Here is a 24,165-nt window from a genome sequence, read left to right as displayed (position 1 = left end):
CCGACCCCCGAGCCCACATCTCGGAATCGGATAAAAATTACATCAATAGAATCCTCATCCTCCCACGAGTCTATACATATCAAGATCATCAAAATCAGACCTCAAATGGCCCCTCAAATCCCCAATTTAACTCTCCAATTTCAAGCCCTAATTTCTACAACTCTTTCTCTAATTTTTCCCACTATTTTCATGATTAAACATTGAAATAATCACCATAAACACAAGATACAAAGCCCAAGTAGCTTACCTCTCTATCAACACTTGATTCCCTCTTGAAACCACAGCTTGGAGCTCCAAAATCGCACTAAAATGATGAACAAATGACTGAAAATCTCGAAGGGGCCTTTTATACATTCTGCCCAGCACTTTCGCATCTGCGATCCCATATGCGCACAAGCGCTTTCACTTCTGCGGAAAAACATCTACTTCTACGGATTTCACTTATCTCACCAGGCCTCGCATCTGCGGTCGCCTCACCGCTCCTACGGTATCGCAGATGCAGTTACCAAGTCGCACCTGCGGTCCTCCACGCACCTGCGCCTCTCTTCCACTCCTGCAGAGCTCGCACCTGCGGTCCTCCAATCCGCAGGTGCGTATATGACAGAAGCAGCAACATCAGCTGCAATTTCTCAAGTTCAACCTTCCCAAAAACTATCCGAAATCATTCTGAGGCCCCCGGGACCTCAACCAAAAATACAAACAAGTTACATATCACCATTCAAACGTATTCCAACCTTCGTAACACCCAAAACAACATAAAAAAATCAAATCATCATTTAATTCAAGCCTAAGAATTCCAAAAACTTCCAAATTTCACTTTCTATCAAAAAGTGTATCAAACCTTGTCCGAATGACCTACAATTATGCACACACGTCACAAATGATACAACAGACCTACTCCAACTTCCAGAATTTCATTCCGGCCCCTATATCAAAATCTCACCTATCAACCGAAAAACGCCAAAATTCCAATTTCGCCAATTCAAGCTTAAACCTTCCACGGACCTCCAAAATACGTTCCGATCAGGCTCCCAAGTCCCAAATCACCTAACAGAGCTAACCAAATCATAAAAATTTAAATCCAAGATCATATACTAACAAGTCAAAAGTTGGTCAAACCTTTCAAATTTTAAGCTTCAACTAAGACCTGCTCTTCCAAATTCATTCTGATTGCCCTGAAAACCAAAACCAACGATTTACATAAGTCATAATACATCACACGGGGCTAGTCATGCCCGAGAACTGGCGAGTGAAGTGCAAAAGCTCAAAATGACCGGTCGGGTCGTTACAAAAGTCCAATTTGACAAGCCTACAATCGAAATATCAAACCGAAAATAACCGTACCGAAAACACTTTGGTTCGGTTTTGGTTATTAAAATCATAAATCGAAAACCAAAAAAAACTAACCGAATTTTTATAAAATCGAATTGAACCGACCGATGCTCACTCCTGCTAATGGGCCTTAAAGCACCCCTTATGGGTGGACCCAACTTTCCTATATGTTTGGATTTGAGGAGTCGAAAAGCTAAGGTATCAAGAAAATAGAAGTCAGAACCATTTTCATAAAACTTTTACTATATTGTCTCTTCAAATGAGTCATTTTGTTATTTTGGACATACACATTCCAAGTGATCATTAAATAACATCTCTTCCCTTTTTTGCATTATAATTCATCACTTTATTTAATGTTTTATCGTAACTATTTAGCTATTTTTTGGATTGCATTTATTGTTTTTAGCCTACAACTATAAATTTAATTATTTTATCCTAATAACTAAATTTTAGGTTAGACAGTTCTATGGTAGCTCGGGGGAGACGATAAAAAAATTGAAATAGATTTGACTTCCTAAAATTTAATGTAAATATATTGTACACGGTAAAATCGGAGGGTCCTATTTTCGGTCATACGACGATTTGTAAGCACATTTCCAAAAGCTCGAGGATATGGTCGAGATTCACACCCGAGGGGCTACCGACGTCTAACCTCGGGGAAATGCAGATCGATAATTATGATGAAAGAGTGGGAAGTTCCCAAGGCAAATGACTAAAAGCTGACCTAGTCTATTTGGCTAGCGCAAGCCCGTATCGTGGCATTGAATAGCCGTACTAACCATCTATCTTGGTAATAAATGCATTTGTACTATGTTGGGATTCCCCCTCATATATAAAGGAGATCCTTGTCATTTTTTAAGAGGGCTGATGCTCAATATTGAATACACAAGAACATTCTCTCTGCTCTCTAACATATTCTCTTGATCTCATTACTTGCATTTATTGCTTATATTCATTGTGTTCTATTTATTGTTCTTCATTTATTGCTCCTTACTGATCATAAAAGGCTTCCATTAAAGCTATCGTAACTGTTAAACCCCCCTTGATTGCTCCTAGCCAAGCATCCGACTCGACCTCGAGGCTCGTATAAGCCAGCTCGAGGCCCCTATTTTCGGCCCTCTAGTTTGGTCATTGTACTATCTACAAGCTTTTATCTTGTTTCCTAATCTCTCACTTAGAATTCATTGCCTAAACAACTAACGTAAAAATAGATCACATATTTTTAGATCCGCACAATCAAATTTAATTGTAATTACCATTTTCAAGGTAAACAGTTTGGTGCCCACCGTCGGGCTAAAAATAATAGTGATTATTTTCTTGTTGTTTTTACTACATAACGCAAGTTATCTTTCACGCTTTTTCTTGTCCAAGATCTTCTGATTTCAGGTCAAAATGTCTAACTTAGTAAATGCACGTGAAAACAACAACCTTGAAGACCATGGAGAAAATGGTGTGGATGTTCCAGGTGTTGGTGTACCACCACGAAACCCTGAGAATGCACAAGAACCAATTCCCCTGGATTTGGTCTCCCGCAATGCCCAGCACGTCGAAATAAGCTCCCACACCAACAAAAGCATACACTAAGAAGATTAACAAGAAACTCAAAAAACCTCGGCTCAGGAAGAACAATGGGTTAGCCTTCACGTCATCTTCGAAATGTTACAAGCACAACACCTGGCAATTGCTCAGTTGCAAAGCCACCAAAAGACTCCCAGCACGATAGCTCGAGAAATGACTCCCCGAGCCGAGCAGGTACTAGAAATATCAAGCAACAACGGGTCGACAGCTAACCCCGCCATCATAAAGATGCTCGATGACCTCACAAAGAGGATCGAGTCGGGTGAAAAGAAGATAGAAGCCAACGACAAGAAAGTAGAGACCTACAATTCTAGGGTCGATCAAATTCCAGGCGCACCCCCGATTTTGAAAGGTGTAGATTCGAAGAAGTTTTTACAAAAGCCATTCCCACAGGAAGCGGCCCTGAAACCTATCCCAAAGAAGTTTAGAATGCCCTACCTTCTGAAGTACAAAGGAACCTCAGACCCCAACAAGCATGTCACTACTTACACTTGTGCAGTGAAGGGCAACGACCTAAAGGACGATGAGATCGAGTCCGTCCTGCTGAAAAAGTTCAGAGAGACGCTTTCAAAAGGGGCAATGATGTGGTATCACAACCTGGCCCTAAACTCGATAAATTCATTTTCCATGCTGGCAGATTCTTTCATTAAGGCACATGCTGGTGCCATCAAAGTAGCTACAAGGAAATCCGACGTCTTCAAAATCAAGCAAAGGGAGAACAAGATGCTGCAAAAATTCATATCTCGCTTTCAAATGGAATGGATGGAACTACCACCGGTCTCCGACGACTGGGCGGTGCAGGCCTTCACTCAAGGTTTGAACGAGCGAAGCTTGGTAACTTCGAAGCAGCTGAAGAAGAACTTAGTCGAATATCCCGTCGTGACTTGGTTGGACATCCACAATCGATACCAATCAAAGATTAGGGTCGAAGACAACTAACTAGGAGCCCCCTCAGGCTCGGTATATCCTAGCAGGCTTCCGGCAAAGGAGTAAAAGCCTAATAAAAAGAGATACCATCCATACACTAAGGATAGAAGAAATGCCCCAAGGCGCAACATACCCCGCAATGACCGGAATACAACTTCAACGTTGGCGTTTCAGATATCGTATGCGCCATCAGTTAAATTAAAGACACCAGGTGGCCAAGGCCTGTACAATCAGATCCTTCACAAAGAAACCATAACTTAGTGTGTGAATTTCACAACACGCACGACCACAGGACCGAGGCTGCCGGCAACTCCGGGAAGAAGTAGCCCGACTACTCAGCAAAGGTCACCTCTGAGAATTCCTCAGCGACCGGGCCAAAAATCAGTTTGGGGAAAGAGAGGCAACCAAGAAGAATGAAACAAATGAGCCACAACATGTCATCCATATGATCTTAGGAGGCATCGATACTCCATAAGAATCCATGATCAGAAGAACAAAAATATCCATCACCAGGGAAAAGCGAACTCGGGGTTACATACCCGAGGATGCTCTCACATTCAACGACGAGGACATTGAGACCTTGTCTCAGCCTCACAATGACGCACTGGTAATCTCTTTCCTTGTAAATACATTTCAAATTAAACGTGTACTTATGGATCCAGGTAGCTCGGCCAATATTATCAGGTCGAGGGTGGTAGAGTAGCTCGGACTGCTTGACCAAATCATGCCCGCCTCTCGATTCCTCAACGTATTCAACATGGCGAGTGAAACAACGAAAGGGGAAATCACCATCCCAGTTAACGTGGCCGGCACAACCCAAAATGCCAAATTCCATGTCATCGAAGGAGACATGTGATACAACGCCTTGTTCGGGAGGCCATGGATACACTACATGAGAGTAGTACCATCCACCCTCCATCAAATGATGAAATTCCCAACAAATGATAGGGTAAAAACCATCTATGGGGAATAACACTCGGCAAAAGATATGTTCGCGGTGCACGATGTGACACCAACACCAATACCTCCACCATCGAAGGAGCCGAAAGATAAGCAAACAATAAGATAGTGATAACAAGCTACATTCTCATCTACGCCCGACTAAACAAAACGAAGGACCGTACCGACTCCTCATAACAAACAATTGAATCACATCGAGGTCTGAAGCGCCTCCAGCACTAAGGTATTGTCAATTCCCTTTTTCAGTTACACTTTATGCTAACCTAAATACAGGTATCCGATCGAAACGGCCAAAACACTTTCCAACTCGAAGGCCCTAGGTTCCAAAAGCGTACGTTGCACTCTTTTCCTTCGACTAGGCTTTTATTCCAAGAAGGGTTTTACCGGCAAGGTTTTTAACAAGGCAACATCCATATGCTACCTAAGGAAGACTCAACAAGTATCCAAGGCTTCTTTTGCAATCAACCTCGAATACTGGGGGGCATCCCCCCGGAAGGTTACCTACTCGGGGAAGTCAAGATGCGCTAAATGGGGTCTCGATAGGAAAATAATGTACCAGGCCAAATGGTCGAATGAACCGTGTCCATATAGAATAGTCTGATCCCTTAACAGCGAAAATGTGTATACTTGTACCAAGTAATCAAAAAATACTTTCCAAAGCATTTCACGTTTCAAAGAAGCTCGGTATTTTTGCAAAAACGGCTCCAGAGCCAAAAACATCCCGAACACTCGGGAACTGACGTCAACAACCCGAAGCCGTATGACCCCCAAGTCGGAGCTTCAAACCCGTAAGCCCTCAATGAGGCAACATTAAGATCACAAAATGGCCCCAGAGCTAAAAACATCCCGAACACTTGGGGACTGGAGTCGAAAACGCAAGGCCACATGGACTCCGGATCGGAAACTCTGAAATCGTAAGCCCTCAATGAGGCAATACCAAGTTTACAAGTAATGGCTCCCGAGCCAAGAAAATTTCGATGACTTGGGGACTACCGCCAATCACCACCCCCATCGACTTATTAAAACCCGAGGCCATAGGACCACATGCGGGCAACCTCAGTCTCATAAGAACTATATAAGGCAACAACAATATCTGTAAGACCTCAAGCAAGGCATGAACCACACTTGTACCAAGTGACAATATCTGTAATACCTCAAGCAAGACATGAACCATACTTGTACCAAGTAAAAATATCTGTAAGACCTCAAGCAAGGCATGAACCATACTTGTACCAAGTAACCAAAACTATAAGACCTCAAGCAAGGCATGAACCACACTTGTACCAAGTGACAATATCTGTAAGACCTCAAGCAAGGCATGAACCATACTTGTACCAAGTAACAATATCTATAAGACCTCAAGCAAGGCATGAACCATACTTGTACCAAGTAACCAAAACTGCAAGACCTAAAGTAAGGCATGCAAAAATTTATAAGACCTTACAAAAGGCATAAACCCGGTCTTAAAGTTAAGGCTATATATCGAACTTGTAAGACCCCTAAAAAGGCATACCCTCGATATAGACGTCGAAACTACTTCACTCGGGAATTGAAAGGCTCCGGCCAAATACAATGACTATGGTCACAAGGTTGTACCAGCCAAACTAACGTGACTCGGGGATGCTCGACTGTCGCTATAAAATCACAGGCCTTCAATTACTTCGAAAATACTTCGAAAAGAACCAGTTAAACAGGCTACCCTTGACATAGGCAAAAGAGCGTCGACCATGTCAGCTCCAAACTATAGGCGTCGAAGATACTCAGGCACCGAGCCAAAACCTCCCGAGGTACTCGATCATCAACACATAACGACTCGCAATCGAGGTTCTATCAAACTGTCAAAGAGTCAGGCAAAACACAATCTCAAAAAGTCCTTAACGAGGGAAAAATAAAGCATATATTAAAGGTTGTACCGACCCAATGCGTAAGAGCCACTACCACCAGCCCATATAAAAGGTTATACCGACCTAAAGTGTAAGAGCCACTGCCGCCATTTTGTATAAAAGGTCGTACCAACCTAAAGCGTAAGAGCCACTGCCTCCAGCCTATATAAAAGGTCGTACCAATCTAAAGCGTAAGAGCCACTGCCGCCAGCCCATACTAGAGGCCGTACCAACCCAATGCATAAGAGACACTGCCGCCAGCCCATATAAAAGGTCATACCGACCTAAAGCATAAGAGTCACTGCCGCCAGCCTATATAAAAGGTCGTACTAACCTAAAGCATAAAAGCCATTGTCGCTAGCCCATATAAAAGGTCGTACCGACCTAAAGCGTAAGAGCCACTGTTGCCAGCCCATACTAGAGGTCGTACCGACCAAACGTGTAAGAGCCTAAGGGCCAGCTTTAAATTCAAAAACTTAAGGGTCAAATCAGCTCGAGTCGAAACCCGACTCCAAGACTAAACCCGAAATAGTTAATTAAATATGCCTAAGAGCAAAAGCATAAGAGCTCAAACACCGGCTTACACTAAAAGTTCATACCGACCAAAGCGTGTAAGAGCCTACGGGCCAGCCTAATGAGCCTTAGGGCCATACTATTATATGCAGTGAAATCAGAAGGGTCTATTTCTCGCCGCTAAGGTGCATTCGGGGAGTCATACCAGCACCTCGAGGCTGTAGGATTACGATCGAGCTCCTTCCTTCGAGGTTCGTCTGCGGCCCGGCAAAGATTCCGAGGATGGGGAATTTGTCCGCGACCCAACAAAGGTTCCAAGGATGGGGGATCCCCGAGGCGAGCAACTAGAATCAGCAAACACTAGCACCGTGCCTAGCAGTCTCATCCCCGTATCTTTGCATTTAATGCACTCTGTACTTTATTTTATCCCCTCTCCTATATAAGGGGAATCCATGCCACTTTGTAAAGGGCTGATGTATCTCCAACTATTCTACTCAAATGCAATAATATCTCTCTCTCTCTCTCTCTCTCTCTCTCTCTCTCTCTTTTCTAACTTGCTCGTTCTCACTGGCTCGAGTCCACTTTAGTATTTATCACTTTTTTACTTGTTATTTATTTATCGCTTGGCCTTGTCCATATAGAGCTTTGTTTGATCACAACCTAACTATTATCTCATTCTCGACTATCCTCGATAGCTCGAGCTCGACCCGGATATCGACCCCGAGGTCCCCCATTGACCAGTCCTATACCCGGGTAGCAGGCCTCTCGATTTGATTACTGCCTCATTTTAGCTTACATTTCATCATTAAACTTCATATTCCTAGCATCATCTGCTCTAACAACTAGCATAAAAATAGATCACATATTTTTAGTCTCATTTACAAATTTAATTATTGTTACCATTTTTACGGTAAATAGTTTGGCGCCCACCATGAGGCTAAAAATAATAGTGATTATTTTCTTGTTGGTTTCATTGCACAAACACAAGTTACCTTTCACACTTTTTCTTGTCCAAGATCTCTTGATTTCAGGTCAAAATGTCTGGCTCGGTAAACAGAATCGAGAACGATAACCTCGAAAACCACGGGGAAACGGTGTGGTTGTCCCGGCCACTGGAGCGCCGCCACAGAATCCCTACAACGTGCTCGGGCCAATTCTAGCGGATGCAGATTCACAGGATGCACAACAAGTTGACGAAACTTCCCACATCGATAGGAGCATACGACACAACGACCGATAGGAAGCCCAAAAACCCCCAGCTTGGGAAGAACAGGAAGCTAGTCATCATGTCAATTTTGAAATGTTGCAGGCACAACAGTTAGCCATTGCTCAGTTGCAAAGCCATCCGAAGACTTCCAGCACAACAGCACAGGAAACAGCTCCCCACGCCGAGCAAGTGCTCAAAAGATCAAGCAATAATGGGTCCATAGCCGACCCTGCCATAGTAAATATGCTTGAGGACCTCACTAGAAGGATCGAATCAGATGAGAAAATGATAGCGGCCAACGCTAAAAAAGTCGAGACCTACAACTCTAGGGTCAATCAGATCCCGGGAGCACTCCCGATCCTGAAAGGTATAGATTCGAGAAAGTTCATGCAACGACCGTTCCTAGAGGAAGCGGCTCCGAAACCCATCCCAAAGAAGTTCAGAATGCCAGAACTCCCAAAATACAACGGGACCTCGGATCCCAACGAACACGTTACCGCCTACACGTGCGCGGTGAAGGGCAACGACATAAAGAACGATGAGATAGAGTCAGTCCTGCTGAAGAAATATGGAGAAACACTCTCGAAGGTGGCCATGATATGGTACCATAACTTGGCTCCCAACTCCATAGATTCGTTCTTCATGCTGGCAGACTCCTTCGTAAGGGCGCACATCGGTGCCATTAAGGTAGCAATAAGCCAGTCCGACATATTCAAGATTAAGCAAAGGGAGAACGAAATACTGTGAGAATTCGTGTCTCATTTTCAGATAGAACGAATGGAGCTCCCCCATTCTCTGACGAATGGGTAGTGCAGGCCTTCACTCAAGTCCTGAATGAACGAAGCTCGGTGGCATCAAGGCGACTGAAAGAGAATCTGATCGAGTATCCCACTGTAACCTGGTCAGACGTCCACAACCAATACTAGTCAAAGATCAGGGTCAAGGATGACCATCTGGGAGCCCCTTCGTGCTCAGTATACCCGAGCAGGCTCTTGGTGAAGGAGTCAAGATTGAATAAAGAAAGGTACCAGCCATACCCCAATGATAGGAGAAACACTCCAAAGCGCAATCCGCCCCGTAAAGGCCGATTGGTAAACCAAGGACAGAACCCTAAGGTACCCCTCAACAGGGGTGGCTTCGATGGGTACGCAGGGCCAACAGCGGCACCCCGCCTATCAGAGTATAGCTTCAACGTCGATATGTCAGACATCGTGTTCGGCATTAGCAAAATCAAAGATGCCAGATGGCCCAGACCGGTACATTCGGATCCTTCCCACATGAACTACAATTTCATTCGCGAGTTTCACAACTCGCACTGGCATCGAACCGAAGATTGCAGGCAGCTCCAAGAGGAAGTGGCCCCTTTGCTCGATAATGGGCATCTTCAGGAATTTCTCAGCAATAGGGATAAAAATCAATCGCGAAAAGGAGAAATAGCCAAAAGGAACAAAACAGACGAGCCCCAACACATCATCCACATGTTTTTTTGATGGTCGCCTTAGACGCATTCAAATAAAGGACCACTTAGCAACCGCCGAATAAAGCGCCAGAACTCGAGAAGCGTCGTCGCCACCAAGGTATAATCGCCCATCCCTCTTTCCATCATCTACTTCACGATAACTCTTGTGCAGGTCCATGACTAAAGTAATCAGGATGACACTCCGGCTCGAAGATCCTGAAGCTTCAAAGCGTCCATTGCACTCTTTTCCTTTGATTGGTTTTTTTTATCCCGGAACGGATTTTTATCGGCAGGGGTTTTTAACGAGGCAACATCCACGCACTTTCTAAGAAGGATTTAGAAAGACCACGGGACTTTCTTTACAACCAGCCCACTCCGAGAAATAACGAACAGATCCTTAATAGGAAATAATGCACCGGACCGAACGGTCCAAGGAACCGCTCCCCTGCGGGCCGAGATCGCAACAATAAAACAGCATGTATTTACTCCAACCAATAAAGAATATATTTTGGCATCTAGTATTCCAGAAAAGGGGATTTAAACATGCTCACGACAAGGGCCCCTCCACCGAATGCATCCCGAAATACTCGGAGACTTAGCGCCAACAATTTGGCACCCGCACGGCCCCAAGGTCGGAACTCCAGGCTCATAAAACCCCAGCAAGATAACTCCGAGCTCACGAATAACAGCCTTTGAGCCTAAGCAAACTCGATGACTCGGAGACTGACGCCAATCGCCTTACACTGGAAAACCCGTGGCCGTAATACCCTAAGCGGGTAGACTCAGTATAACCAGATCTATTCTACATAGCAACACAAACTGTAAGACCTCAACATGCATGATAAAACTGTAAGACCTCAACATGCATGATAAAACTGTAAGACCTCAACAGGCATGACAAACTATAAGACCTCAACATGCATGAAACTCAAAATCCTGAAGTTTAGGCTATATGTCGCATTTGTAAGAATCCCGAAAGGGCATACCCTTGGTGTAGATGCCTAAACTATCACTCGGGATCGAAAATAGGCTCCGGCCAAACGCATATAACTATGGTCAAAATGGCTGATCCTGCCAAATTAACGCGACTCGGGGACGCCCGACCGTCGCTAAACAAAATTGCAGGCCACTACTTCGAATATACTTCGAAAAGAACTGGTTAAAATAGGCTTCCCTCAATAGGTAAATGAGCTTTGACCATGTCAACTCCAAATCACAAGGCTTCGAGCTACTCAGCCTACGAGCTAAGAACCTTCCAAGGTGCTCGAACATCGCCGCTAATGACTTGAAATTGAGGTTCTTCCAGAACTGACGATGGTCAGGCAAAATCATTTCAAAAAGACCTTAACGAGCGGAAAATAAAGCCTACAAAAAGCCAACGGGCAAAAGCATAAGAGCCATTATCGCCAGCCAAACGAGCCTCCGAGTTGCACACTAAAAGGTCTCAACGACCAAACAGTGTAAGAGCTATTGTCGCCAGCTTGAAAATTGAAAACTTGAGGATTAAAATGAGCTCGAAAAGTAACCCGATTCGGAGACCGGATCCAAAACACTTAACTACACATGCATAAGGGCCACATATATAGAAGGTTGCTCCGACCCAAGGTGTAAGAGCCACTATTGCCAGTCTATGCAAATGCAAATCTTGAGGGTAAATTAAGCTCGAGTCGAATCCTGACTCAGAGACTAAACCCGAAGACGATTAAAGCATGCAAGACTAAGGGCAAAAAATGAAAGCCGCTATCGCCGACCTAATAAATATCAGGGATACATTGAAGGTTCGGAGGTTTCTACCAATCCAAGGTCGAATCGACTCAATTGAAACCCCAACGAGCGGAAATACAGAAGATACAAATTGTGGGGTTCCCCCTCTTATTTTTACATATTGACGGTGGATCTCAATCTCAACCTAAAACATATAATGAAAGCTATATACATAACGAAGGAGGCAGGGAATAGACGTTCCCCCTTTTCGGCAACTATGGCCCGGTGGTCTCCTCCTCATCGTCCTCAGCATCAGCCAGAAGGAACTTGGCATCATACTCCTCTCCTTTGGCTTGCTCGATCTCCACCGAGAGATCAAAACCCCTGGAATGAATCTCCTCGAGGATTTCCCTCTGGGATTTGCACCTCACATACTCCTTGTTATTGTTTACACGATCGAGGGTCTTCTTTAGATCAGCTTTAGCAGCAACAGCGCTTCTTGAATAAGCCGCCATTTTCTGTCCTGCCCTGGTATTGTTCATCACAACCTCGGCTCGGACATTCACCACCTCGGGTTTTGCCCTCGAAAGCTCAAATGAGAGTCTTACGATCATATTTGCTCGAGCTGAATCATTCGCATGGGCAGTCTGGATTTGCGCCTCAAGAGCGGAAGCCCCGGTCTGAGCCCTCTCTTTGGCCACAAAATGGGCATTTACATGCGCCTGCAGCTTGGTGAATTCGCATTTGGCTTTGCCAAACTCACCCCAAAGTTGTTCCAGCTCATCCGCCTTATCCTTCAACTGAAATAGAAAAACATCAAGGCGACAAGACAAAAAGGGAATGCAGGCCAACGTGAAATGTAGGGTACCTGTTTCTCCAAGAGGGCCTCCCAATCCCGGCTCCATTCCACCTCACGTCGTAAAGAGAAGAGCTCGCTTTCCTTTGCCGCACAAAGAAGCTTGAGGGATTTCTCCCTATCTGAGCCTCCCGCAACGGAGCCTCGCAATTAAGCAGTTCGGCTTTACGCCTGTCAAAGTCCTGAGAAAGGAAGCCAAATAAGAAAAAAAAAAGGGAGCATAGGGCCAGAACATTCTTACAGCAGTCGAAACTCACCATAAGGCCAAAATACTGAGCCTCGCCGAAGGTAGAAGCAATGTCCGACGGTGTACCACTCCCAAAAGGTTGTCGATCGACCAAATCGCTCCCCCTTAACCGCTGTGAAGAAGTCGCCTTACTACAAGCCTTATTGCACCCCGGAGCATCTTTCCTTTTACCGGCACTCCTTGAACCTGGGGCCAGCAACCTCTCCTCCTCCCCGGGAGGACTTGGTCTCGCCTCGAAAGGATCCCGGCACCTGCAGTAGATAAATCAGGTGAGCCAGCCAGAAGGAACCCATCTCTCAAGGGGCAGAATGCCAGGCACCTACCGTGATGCTTCGCCTCCCATCTCCCTTTGATAGATCTCGCTACCGGCGCCTATCATAAATCGAGCAAGCTGCCAGCTTATGAGACCACTCAGCTAAATCAGGGACCTAGCCGGGCGACCAATGAGTTGCTATGAACAAAGAACAGAAAGATATCATTACGGGGCCAACCTCATGTTGAGATAAAGGCAGTCCAAATGAAGCATTTACGTGTGAAGTTCCATTTCTCAGGAAACGACAAAAATTCTCCAGGGATAACATCGGTCGTTCAGATTCGAACAAACTGATTCATACATCTACGGTCCTCATCCTCCTCGTTGTCGATTATAGGAGCTCGGGTTGATCTACGCTGAAGAGAAATCAAGACCCCATAGCGCAATGGCCGGTACAACCTCACGAGGTGGCTGAGGGTAAATTCTATCCCGGTCTTGTCAGCAAAATATCTCATCGACTGCACTATTCTCCAAAGAAAGGGATGAACTTTCGCCAACATTACTTGATATCTTCTACAAAAATTAGCACGACCCAGTCCGGGGAACCCGACGCAAGAACACGAATATACACTCTCAAGAATCCCTCAACATATGTCATGACACTCTCCTCGGGGGAAGGTACTTGCAAAATCGTGCCTTTCCCCCATCCGCATTCTTTTCTGATCATCTCGAGGTTTTCCTCCCTCACCGATGAAATAATCCTCGACACATGCTCTCGATGGCCCAGAACATTAAGAGGTTTCCCCGGTGTGACATCTCTCCTCGAGGTAGGGTACCCCGAGCCTCGCTCTCCCAACATCAGAGGCGAGCCATTGGTACTGTCCGAATGTGGAGCACAGGAGAGACTCCCCTCCGACCGATGATCAGGCGTCGAAGCAGCGGCCATGAATACGGCATAATAGGGGGGGAAAAATGAGGATCCAAGCAAAAATTCTCTAAAACAAGGAAGCGGAAGGACTAGCACAAAGCGCCAGGCTATGCAAAGGAGATAGGCTTATCAAGAACTGCAAAATCGCCACTTAAGAGATAGATGAGAAAATATATAGAGGCAAAGCGACAACTGCCCGCTTACCCAAGAGGGACAATTAATTCTGGCAGTGTTAACGTCACTTTCTCCTAGGGAAGTGTACTAGCAGAATCACTCTGACTCCCACATGTCTCAGAAAACTGCGGGACCTCGGGAGACCCCTGATGTCATAAACATCAGCTCGAGAGGAGCTGTCGACTCAACCATGGGACATGACCAGTTTTAGGGCCACGGTTTGTCGAGATAGCAGGCCCCGAAGGGCCGATGGCGGAACGCAAAAGCAAAAAGGCAAGGAGAAGGGCTGACAGAATGAAAGCTCTTTTTATACATTGACAAAAAGAAAAAACTTCTTTACACTGTTCATTTCCGAGGGGGCAACATACAAAGCAAAAGGGAAGGCATACAAAAAAAGGAGACTCGAAGACTACTCCTCGTCACTATTGTCTTCGCCCTTATCGGGGGCAATCAAAAGCGCCAATCTTTCCTCCACTGCACAGGCCTCCTTAAGATCAGCTAATAGGTCGATGCCTCTGGCCTCAAGTTCCTCCAGGGTATCTCTCTTCGCCTCCGCTTTGGCATGCTCGATAGCTCAGATTAGTTTTTGCTCAGCTGCCATGGATATGTCACAAGCCATTATATGCGATATGGACGCATCCTCCCGATAAGTAGCAGCATCTCGTTCGGCCTCAGACTTAGTTGCGGCCAAAGTAGCAATCTCCCTGCGAGTATCTGTGAGAAGATCTCAGGATGTCACCAATTCCCCGGCCACTATTTTGTTTCGCTCTCTCAGCCCGGAGATCTCCGCATTCAACTGATTAATCTGCGAGCCACTTTGCTCATCCTATGGGAGAGGGGCAAGTCAATGAATATATGAATATGGAACGTGTGTGAATACGGGGTAAAAAGTAGGGTACGAGCGAGGCAAAATACCTAAATAGCAAGAATGGCCTTCTCCCGGAGCGTCGTCTCCAAAGCGGCTCGAAGCTCTCCTAGCTCTTTATCTCCCCGGGCAGAGCGAGCCTTCGAATCCTGCAGCTTCGAAATAACTTTCTTATGCTCTTTTTCGTGATAAGAAAGCTCCCCGCGAAGCCAGAGGCTGGCATGGTCATACATCTTCTTACACTGCGGCACAACAAAAAAGTTAGAAAGACGACGAATGATGCCTGAGGATGAAAGAAATGCGCAAGGAATGACTATCCCTTGCTGCATGGACTTCTCCACCGATTTAACGGCTCCAGGAATATCGAGATCATCTCTGTCAATAACGCCATTGAAAATGTTGGCAATAAAGTATCCCCCCTTAGGAGAAGTCCCAGCTGTGGTGTCGATCATCCCATGGGCATCCCACAGTTCCCCTAATGAAACCGGAAAGTTCGAGATGAAGTCATTCAATTCGCTGATTTCTCTAAGTGGCAACCCATGTTCCTAGAAGGCCCCGAGCTCTGATACCTCAGGATCGACACCAACGGTCCCCCTAGCAGAAGCCGCATCAAATCCGGCTACGCGATTTGAAGCTACATCAACATCCTCTTAAAGGACCCCCGGCCCACGAGCCCGACCAGAGCCAGCCGTTTCAGACTCAGCAGCCTCCGACCGGGGCACTTGTCTCTCGTACTTGACCTTTTTCTCCTCCTTAACGGACTTCCATCATCGTCCTCTCCTTCGGTATCAGGATTCGTCCCTGAGGCTAGAGCAATAGTCCCGACAGTGGCTCGGCGCTCGAGTGACCTGGTTTTCTTTGCTACGTGACGGACAACGGCTGCCCTGCTTTTCCTCTTCTTGCTCATGCCAGGCTCCAAGGCCCCTTCTTCACCATCAAAGGGCAGCCCCATCTTCATATTCTCGCCAAGACCTACACTAGCACAATAACCGCGATACGCTTTTGCTAAGGGCTTAGAAGGAAACACAAAATACAAAGCATAGGCGGTAAAGGAACCTCACCATGATTCTTTGCCACCCAATGTTTCTTAGACAGGCCGGTCCAAGACCGAACGTGGTACGGGAATTTCTCGCTCAATCGCCCGATCCATCCCGACAAATCTGGGACCACCTTCGGATGCCAAGAAGCGGCTGCAGAAAGCACAAAGAGATAATTACGTCAAATAGAAGAGTAGTCGAAAAGCGGCTAAAGGGAAAATTGCTTACGTCGGGCGTTCCACCTCTCTGGAAAGGGCATCCTCTGGGCCGAGATGATATCTGAGGTCCTCATTCGCATAAACCTGCTCATCCATCCTCGGTCCTTTTCCTCATCGACGCTCGTGAAAAAAGATTTTTTAGACCGATGGCGGAGCTTGATTAAGCCTCGATACAGTCGAGGGCTGTACATTCATCAGATGATTAAGGGTAAAAACCTCACCTTCAACTCCTTCGATGAAATGTCTAAGCATCAACATTATCCTCCAAAAAGAAGGGTAGATCTAACCAAGTGTCACCTGGTATCAGTCGTAGAAGTCAAGAATAACCGGGTCAATCTCCAGGGGAGGAGACTCGACGGACTTATTAGAGCCCAGGTTGAATGGGTAAGTGTATACATAAAGAAAGCCAACCTTGAAGTCAGTAATATTATCGTTGGGACCAGATATCTCCACCTCTACTACCTTGCTCCATCAGTAGTCCTCCCTCGCCTTGCTAATATTGGTCACAACGCTAATGTATCAGGACACGTGCTCACACCGGCCCAACATAGATGAGGTAGTATCGATATCGAAATCCCTTGACGTGTCGAGATCAGGTGCGGTACATTGTTCCAAAGTGGGAATCGATCTAGTTTCTTCCTTAGGTGATCAGGACGATGATGCAATGTCGTTCCATCAGGGAACTGTCCTAGAAGTCCTAGCCATGTCAATTGTAAAAAGCCTTCTATGAAAAGATGAAAGAGTGTCAAATAAAAAATTTTGACTTACGGGCTTGTAAGTGGGGTGAAAATGGGAAGTATCTAGCAACCGGTGCATTTATAGGAATCGCTGGGGTAGCAGAAAGGATGAGCCGATGGCAGTTCGTGGGTTTTCTCGATTATCGCATCTGACGGCGGCCTTGCACGGCTCTATAGGGCATGGCATTTAATGCTCTTATACGGTTGACGTCACGACAATGATGACCTCGAGACGGCAATTCAATATTGTTTCCTATTACTTCACTCTAGGAAACACGGAGACTATCTGTATGCGGTGAAATCAGATGTGTCTATTTCTCGCCGCTAAGGTGCATTCACGGAGTCATACCAGCACCTTGAGGCTGCAGGATTACAATCGAGCTCCTTCCTTCGAGGTTCGTCCACGACCCAACAAAGATTCCAAGGATGGGAAATTTGTATGTGACCCAATGAAGGTTCCAAGGATGGGGGATCCCCGAGGCGAGCAGCTAGAATCAGCAAACACTAGCACCATTCCTAGCCATCCCATCCCTGTATCTTTGCATTTAATGCACTCTGTACTATATTGTATCCCCTCTCCTATATAAGGGGAATCCATGCCACTTTGTAAAGGGCTGATGTAGCTCCAACTAATGTAGCTCCAACTATTCTACTCAAGTGCCACAAGATCAATAATATCTTTCTCTCTTCTCTCTAACTCGCTTGCTCTCACTGGCTCGAGGCCACTTTAGCATTTATCACTTTCTTACTTGTTCTTTATTTATCGCTTGGCCATATCGAGCTTTGTTTGATCATAACCTAACTGTTATCCCATTCCCGACTATCCCCGAATAGCTTGATCTCGACCTGGATATCGACCCCGAGGTCCCCCATCGACCAGTCCTATACCCGGGCAGCAAGCCTCTCGGTTTGATTACAGCCTCGTTTTAGCTTGCATTTCATCATTAAACTTCATATTCCTAGCATCATCTGCTCTAACAACTAGCATAAAAATAGATCACGTATTTTTAGAATCTTATTTACAAATTTAGTTGTTGTTACCATTTTCATGGTAAACAACTATGAACCTAAGGATTCTTTTCAACTCAAAGACCAATTCATGTGGTTAACGACTGACAAATATCAAGGCAAAGGGAATGCATGAAAAATAAAACTGCGAGGCTTCCTTTTATACATGTATGCGAGAGAAAACAAGCTTCATTTACAAAGTTCTCTAAAACCACTATACATAAAACAAGAAAGGAAGGGCCTAATTTACGTCCCCCTCAGGGACTATGGTCTGTCGGCCTCCTTCTCGCCATCTTCGGCATCGAATAGAAGGAGCTTAGCACCATATTATTCCGCCTCCGCCTGCTTTATCTCTTCCTAGAGGTCGAAGACCTTGGAATGTATTTTCTCGAGGGTTTTCCTCTGAGATTTACACCTCACATACTCTTTATTCCTACTCTCCTGGTCGAGAGCCCCCTTAGCTCAGCACGAGCATCGGCAACGTCTTTCAAATAGACAGCCACCTTTTTATCAGCCTTAGTTCGGATTACTTCGACTTCATCCCGAGAATCCACAACTTCGGCGTTCACCTTCAGGAGCTCAGACTCGAGCCTTGAAATCATGTCCATTTGGACCAAGCTATTTTCATGAGCGTTGTGAAGTTGCACCTCGAGGGCGGAAGCCTTGGACAAAGCGTCCTTCTTAGTCGACATATGGGTGTCCACCCGAGCCTTTAGCTCGTCACACTCGCACTTGGTTTGACCAACTTTGCTCCTAAGGCATTCCAGGTCTTCTGTCTTTTTTTGCAAATGAAATAAACTAGACATTAGCCTCGGAAGGTAGAAGAAGAAACACGCACTCTCTCGAAACAAACATTACCTGCTCCTCGAGGTAGCTTTCGTAGTTCAGACTTCGACTCACCTCATACTACAAGTATGCCAACTCATCTTCCCGTTCATCGAAGAGAAGCCTGAGGGATTTCTCCATATCCACAGCTTCTCGCAACTTGGTCTCACTAAGGAGCAGCTCAGACTTGAGCTTGTTAAAAGCCAATGAAAGAGAAACTCGATAAGAGAGTAAAAATTACAAAACTATAAAATAAACATGGACGGCCAAAATTCACCTCAAAATAGAGCGGCTGCGCTTCCTCGAAAGTTGAGCGCACATATACTAGTCTGGCTCCATCTACCCCGGTGGAACCGCTCCCGGTTAGGGCACAATCGCTTAGTGTATGCGGCCCTTGGCTTCGAACATCCCTCGAAGTACCTTCGATGGGAGAAGAAGTCGGTGGCAGAAAATCCTCATTCCTCGAGGTGCCTTCGACGAGAAAAAAAGATGACAATGGAGGTGGAACCATTTTTCTAAAGCCAGAGATCTCGAGCACAACAGGCTCAACCGACACATCATCTCTGAGCGCCCGGCCTGGACTCATCTTGCTATAAGCACCGTCGCGCTACAAAGGCCCTTTTTTCTTATTATTATCATTCTGTAGCCTAGAAGCTGGCGATCCTTCTCCCTCTCCGAGAGGGCACGGTCTCGCCTCAAAGGACTCCTCGCTGCCTACGATGACGGGGTTAGTACGCGTAAAAAGAAAGTCCTTTCAAAAAAGGAGCAAATCACATAGCACATACCATGGTGTTTGGCCTCCCATTTGCCCTTAGTCAAAGCTCTCCACTTACGCTCATTATAAGTCGAGTGTCGCCAGCTTCCGAGCCCAATCCGTTAGGTTGGAGACCTCGCACGGTGTCCATGAAATTGTTGCATAAAGGGAAAGGAAGGCGCATTTACGGAACCTGCCTACGCCATAAGCAAAACTACAAAGGCACAAGTATATCACTTATGTGTAAAATTCCATTCCTCAGGAAATGGCAGAAACTCCACAGGGATAATATTGACAGTTCGTACTCGGGCAAATCGCTCATCCACCCCTGATCCCCATCTTCTTCATCATCAACAACGAAAGGCGTGGTGGATAGGCATTGTAGGGTCAGCAAACCCCAATGGTGAAAAGGCTGAAACAGCCGAATAAGATGACTAAGAGTGAAGTCAAGCCATGCGTCTTCCGCAAAGAACCTAATCATCAACACTATCTTCTAAAATGACGGGTGAACCTATGCCAAGGTAACCTGGTACTTTCGACAGAAGTTGAGTACAACCCTATCAGGGGGGCTAGCGTAAAGGGGTACGTGTATACGTTCAAAAAACCCTCGGCATGATCCGTGATGCTCTCTTCCGGGGAAGGTGCCTGTAGTACTACCTTTTTCCCCCATCTACAATCTTTCCTCACTGACTCAAGGTGCCCCTCTCCTATTAAAGAAATAAACTTCAAGGCATACCCCAAATGACCCCGAGCATTTTGGTTCAAAAAGCCTTCAAGGGCGGAACTCCACTCTCCTTGCCAAGCGGACCCTGGTGTAACAGCCATAACTGTGGTAAACTAGGGAATTAGAGCGGGAATTCGAGCAAGGGATTCAAAGTTGAAATGGTGAAGGGCCTAATGCAAGAGAGAAAACCCCTATAGAGGAGGATAACTACTCGAAATAGCGGAATCCTCAAAAGAAGGAATACAACCCTATATGTGGAGAAAGCGGCGACTATCCGCCTGCCTCAAGGCCAACTAAAAATGCTGACTAAGCCATTTTTCGCTTTGGGAAGATGTACCAGTGGAATTGCCTTGGTCGCTTCATAACCATGTCATGCAATTAACGCTGCCATACAATATTTCGGGGATCAAAACCCCCGCATCATTACAAGTCTCAAGATGGTGCATGATTTCGAAGATCTCTGTCAAGAAGAAGATAGGCTCTAAGAAGCCGTTGACATCATTACAAGCCTCGAAATGGTACCCGACCTCGAGGACCTCTGTCAAGAAGAAAATAGGCTCTAAGAATCCGTTGACATCATTACAAGCCTCGAGATGGTACCCAATCTCGAGGACCTCTATCAAGAGGAAGATATCTAAAAAGTCGTTGACATCGTTACAAGCCTCGAGATGGTACCCGATCTCGAGGACCTCCGTCAAGAAGAAGATAATCTCTAAGAAGCCGTTGACATCATTACAAGCCTCGAGATGGTACCCGACTTCGAGGACCTCTATCAAGAAGAAATTAGGCTCTAAGAAGTCGTTGACATCGTTACAAGCCTCGAGATGGTACCCGATCTCGAGGACCTCCGTCAAGAAGAAGATATCTAAGAAGTTGTTGACATCATTACAAGTCTCTAGATGGTACCCGATCTCGAGGACCTCTATCAAGAGGAAGATAGGCTCTAAGAAGCCATTGTCATCATTACAAACCTCGAGATGGTACTCGATCTCGAGGACCTCTACCAAGAGAATATATGCTCCAAGGAACCATTAATATCATTACAAACCTCGAGATGGTACCCGATCTTGAGGACCTCTTTCAAAAAGAAGACAAGCCCTAAAAACCTACTCATATGGGCTTAACCTCGAGGTGGTACCCTACCCCAAGGATTTCTGCTACAGCAAGCGCGAGCTATTTACCCGATTCTCCGGCCCTCGAGCTGCCTGAGACAGAGCCAACTTTCACTCAGAAACTACCAATAAAGCCTCAGGGCTATCTTTTGACTTTGAATCAAGTTAAACGATCTCTCGGTTACTTTAACCTAGGGGTTATCCGAATCCGGGCACACCCTCATCTAGAGTCTATCTATAACGCCTTGAGGCTATCTTCACTCTCAGTTCAAGAAAAGTTTTCAAGTTGCCCGCGGACTATCTGCTGGATCCTAAAGGCTATTTTTAATTACAGAAGCCCAAGCAAATTATCCCCCCTTAGAGGACTATCGACGGGGTTTGAAAGGCTAAGTATCGTTCCGAAAGTTCGAAGCCCTACTCTCATTCAATTCGAAGTCAGGGTCTTTACGGCCTCAGCTCGTATCAATTCAGTTCTGGCTCAGCCCAAGGAATGACAAAGGGCTGCGTAGGATATCGTATTTGTTAGCACGTAATTTTTGCTTCACGGAAACTATTCCAAAAGAAATCGAAAAATAAAACAAATTGCCTTTGGGTACAATTTTGAGAATTTTGCGTGACATTTTGGATAATTATTTTTGTCTGTGAATGTTTATCTTGTTTTAATTAATTGAAAAATACCAAAATACATGTTGCATGCATATTTAGGATTTAATTATGCATTTTTGAATTAATTAAACCATGTCCTATTTTAAAAGAATGAAAATCACAAAAATATGAATTTTGGTAGCTTTGTCATTTTTATTGTTTAATTGTGTAATTTTATTTTAATAAATATTTGATCTTGTGTGATAATTATTGTTAAGGGTTACTTAATATCTTTTTAAAATAATCTTGGTTTTACAATTTAATTTAGGAATTTTGGTTTTTAGGAATTAAAAGAAAATGAAAGGAAAAAAGAAAGGAGTGAACATTGGACCAAATCGGAACTGGGCCAATTTCAATGCAAAATCAAGCCCAAATCATATCAAACGATCCAATCCAATAAGCCTGGTCTCTCAGACAGTCCAAACGATGCCGTTTCGGCGCCTCATATCTAAGCCGTTGATTTGTTTCCAGTAGACGGCTCAGTTCAACCCAGCATTATTTGAAACGATGCAGTTTTAGGCGAGTTGATCCGAGCCGTCCGTTCCCAGTGATCTAACGGTCCCAGCCTTCCCCCATAACCCGGTCCATTTCAACTCGGGTCGACCCAGTCTCGATGCATGACCAAACGTCACCGTTTCCTTTAAGTGAATTGATCCAGGCCGTTGATCGTGCTTGATCCAACGACCAAGATTAAACCACCCCCTCCCTATATAACCTTAATCTCTACCCAGCCCCCCCAAACCAGACCCCCCTGTTCATCGTCTCTCTCAGAGACGGAGCCTCACCATAGCCCAAACCTTAGCCGCCCTCTCACACCTTCGCCTGAAACCCAGCGGCAACAACGCCGCCGGTCACCAAACTAACACCCCTAGAGCACCTAAACACCCCCAACCCGAATCCGTTAACCATTTGCTTCGAATCAACCCCCAGCTTCTCGAATCTTCAATTGAAGATTCAAGCAAACCATGAACCAAAACCAATCCACCCCAAATTCACACCAGATATCCACCTGACTTCCCTTACCTATAAACCACCATTGGTTTGGTTCGAATCGTGCTTGAACGGTTCGAATCCCAAATCGAACCAGGAACCCTAAACGAAGACCAAATTGGGATTTCTCCGAAATTAACGGGAATTTGGGGTTTCTAACTAACCTTAGTCCAGTGTTCTCAATCGAGAACACTCGATTAAGGTCTATTTGACCTCAAAAAAGTTCGAGTCCGAGTTGGTCAAGCCCGTCTGTTTTATTTTTTTTTAGGTATTTTTTCTTTTTTCCCTTCTATTCTATTTTTGATATTAATGTATGTTTATTTTGTTTAGTATTGTTATATTAATTTTTCAATTTTTTGTCGATTGTTCTGTTCTTCTCCCTCAGACCTTTTATTTGGTCAAATTTGTTTCTGCTCATTGTTGTGTATAATTATAGGCTGTGTAATCAATTCGAATAAGTTTCGTCGATTAGTTAAGTCTTATTATAAATCCATGTTCTTGTCAATGCCGCTTGAATTGCCTGATTATCTATTTCTAATTAATTGTTGTCAATTGTTGTAGGCAATCGGTTAATTAGTTATCGTCGATTAATTCAGTTTTATTAGTAGTTTTCGTCAAATGGTTTGAGGTCGAATGTTGTATGTACTGATCTTTAGGCAATTAGCTTCAAGGCATTGTCAATATACTGACAATGATCCTGCATTCTTGTATAGGTTTGACTTAAAATTGTGTTAGTTTAATCCCTGCATTCATGTGATTTTGATTCAGTTTCAGCTTCAGCGTTAATGATTCTGTTGAGTTCTGTGTTGTGTTAGTTTGGTTTTGATTTAAATTCAGTTCATTTGTTTCAATTGGAATTCAACCTTAGTCATTCAGTTGTCAGGAGGATTGGTTATAGCTGTTAATCAGAATTAGTTTTAGATAATTGTTAGCTTGAACAGATTTTAGAGTTAAAGGTTTTAATGCAGATGAATAGATTGTATTAGGGCAGTAATATTAAGGGGTTTCAGGGGTGATTTGGGAATGGAACAGTTAGGATAATATTTTAATGTTAGTGTCTTGTTAGTGGGGTATTAAATATCTTTAAATTAATATGTTAATGGGGAACAAGAGGGAATTGGGGCTGAAAATAAAGAAAAGCATTCCTTAGTGGGTTTTAAGTGGAAATATGCAGATTTTGGTTGCTGGGGGGGTCGGGTAGTTAAGTTTTAAAGAGGGGCAGGTCTGTA

This window comes from Nicotiana tabacum, chromosome 10 (assembly GCF_000715075.1).
Source record: "Nicotiana tabacum cultivar K326 chromosome 10, ASM71507v2, whole genome shotgun sequence".
In the NCBI taxonomy this organism is placed as follows: Eukaryota; Viridiplantae; Streptophyta; class Magnoliopsida; order Solanales; family Solanaceae; genus Nicotiana; species Nicotiana tabacum.
Note: the sequence above shows the minus strand (reverse complement) of the source record.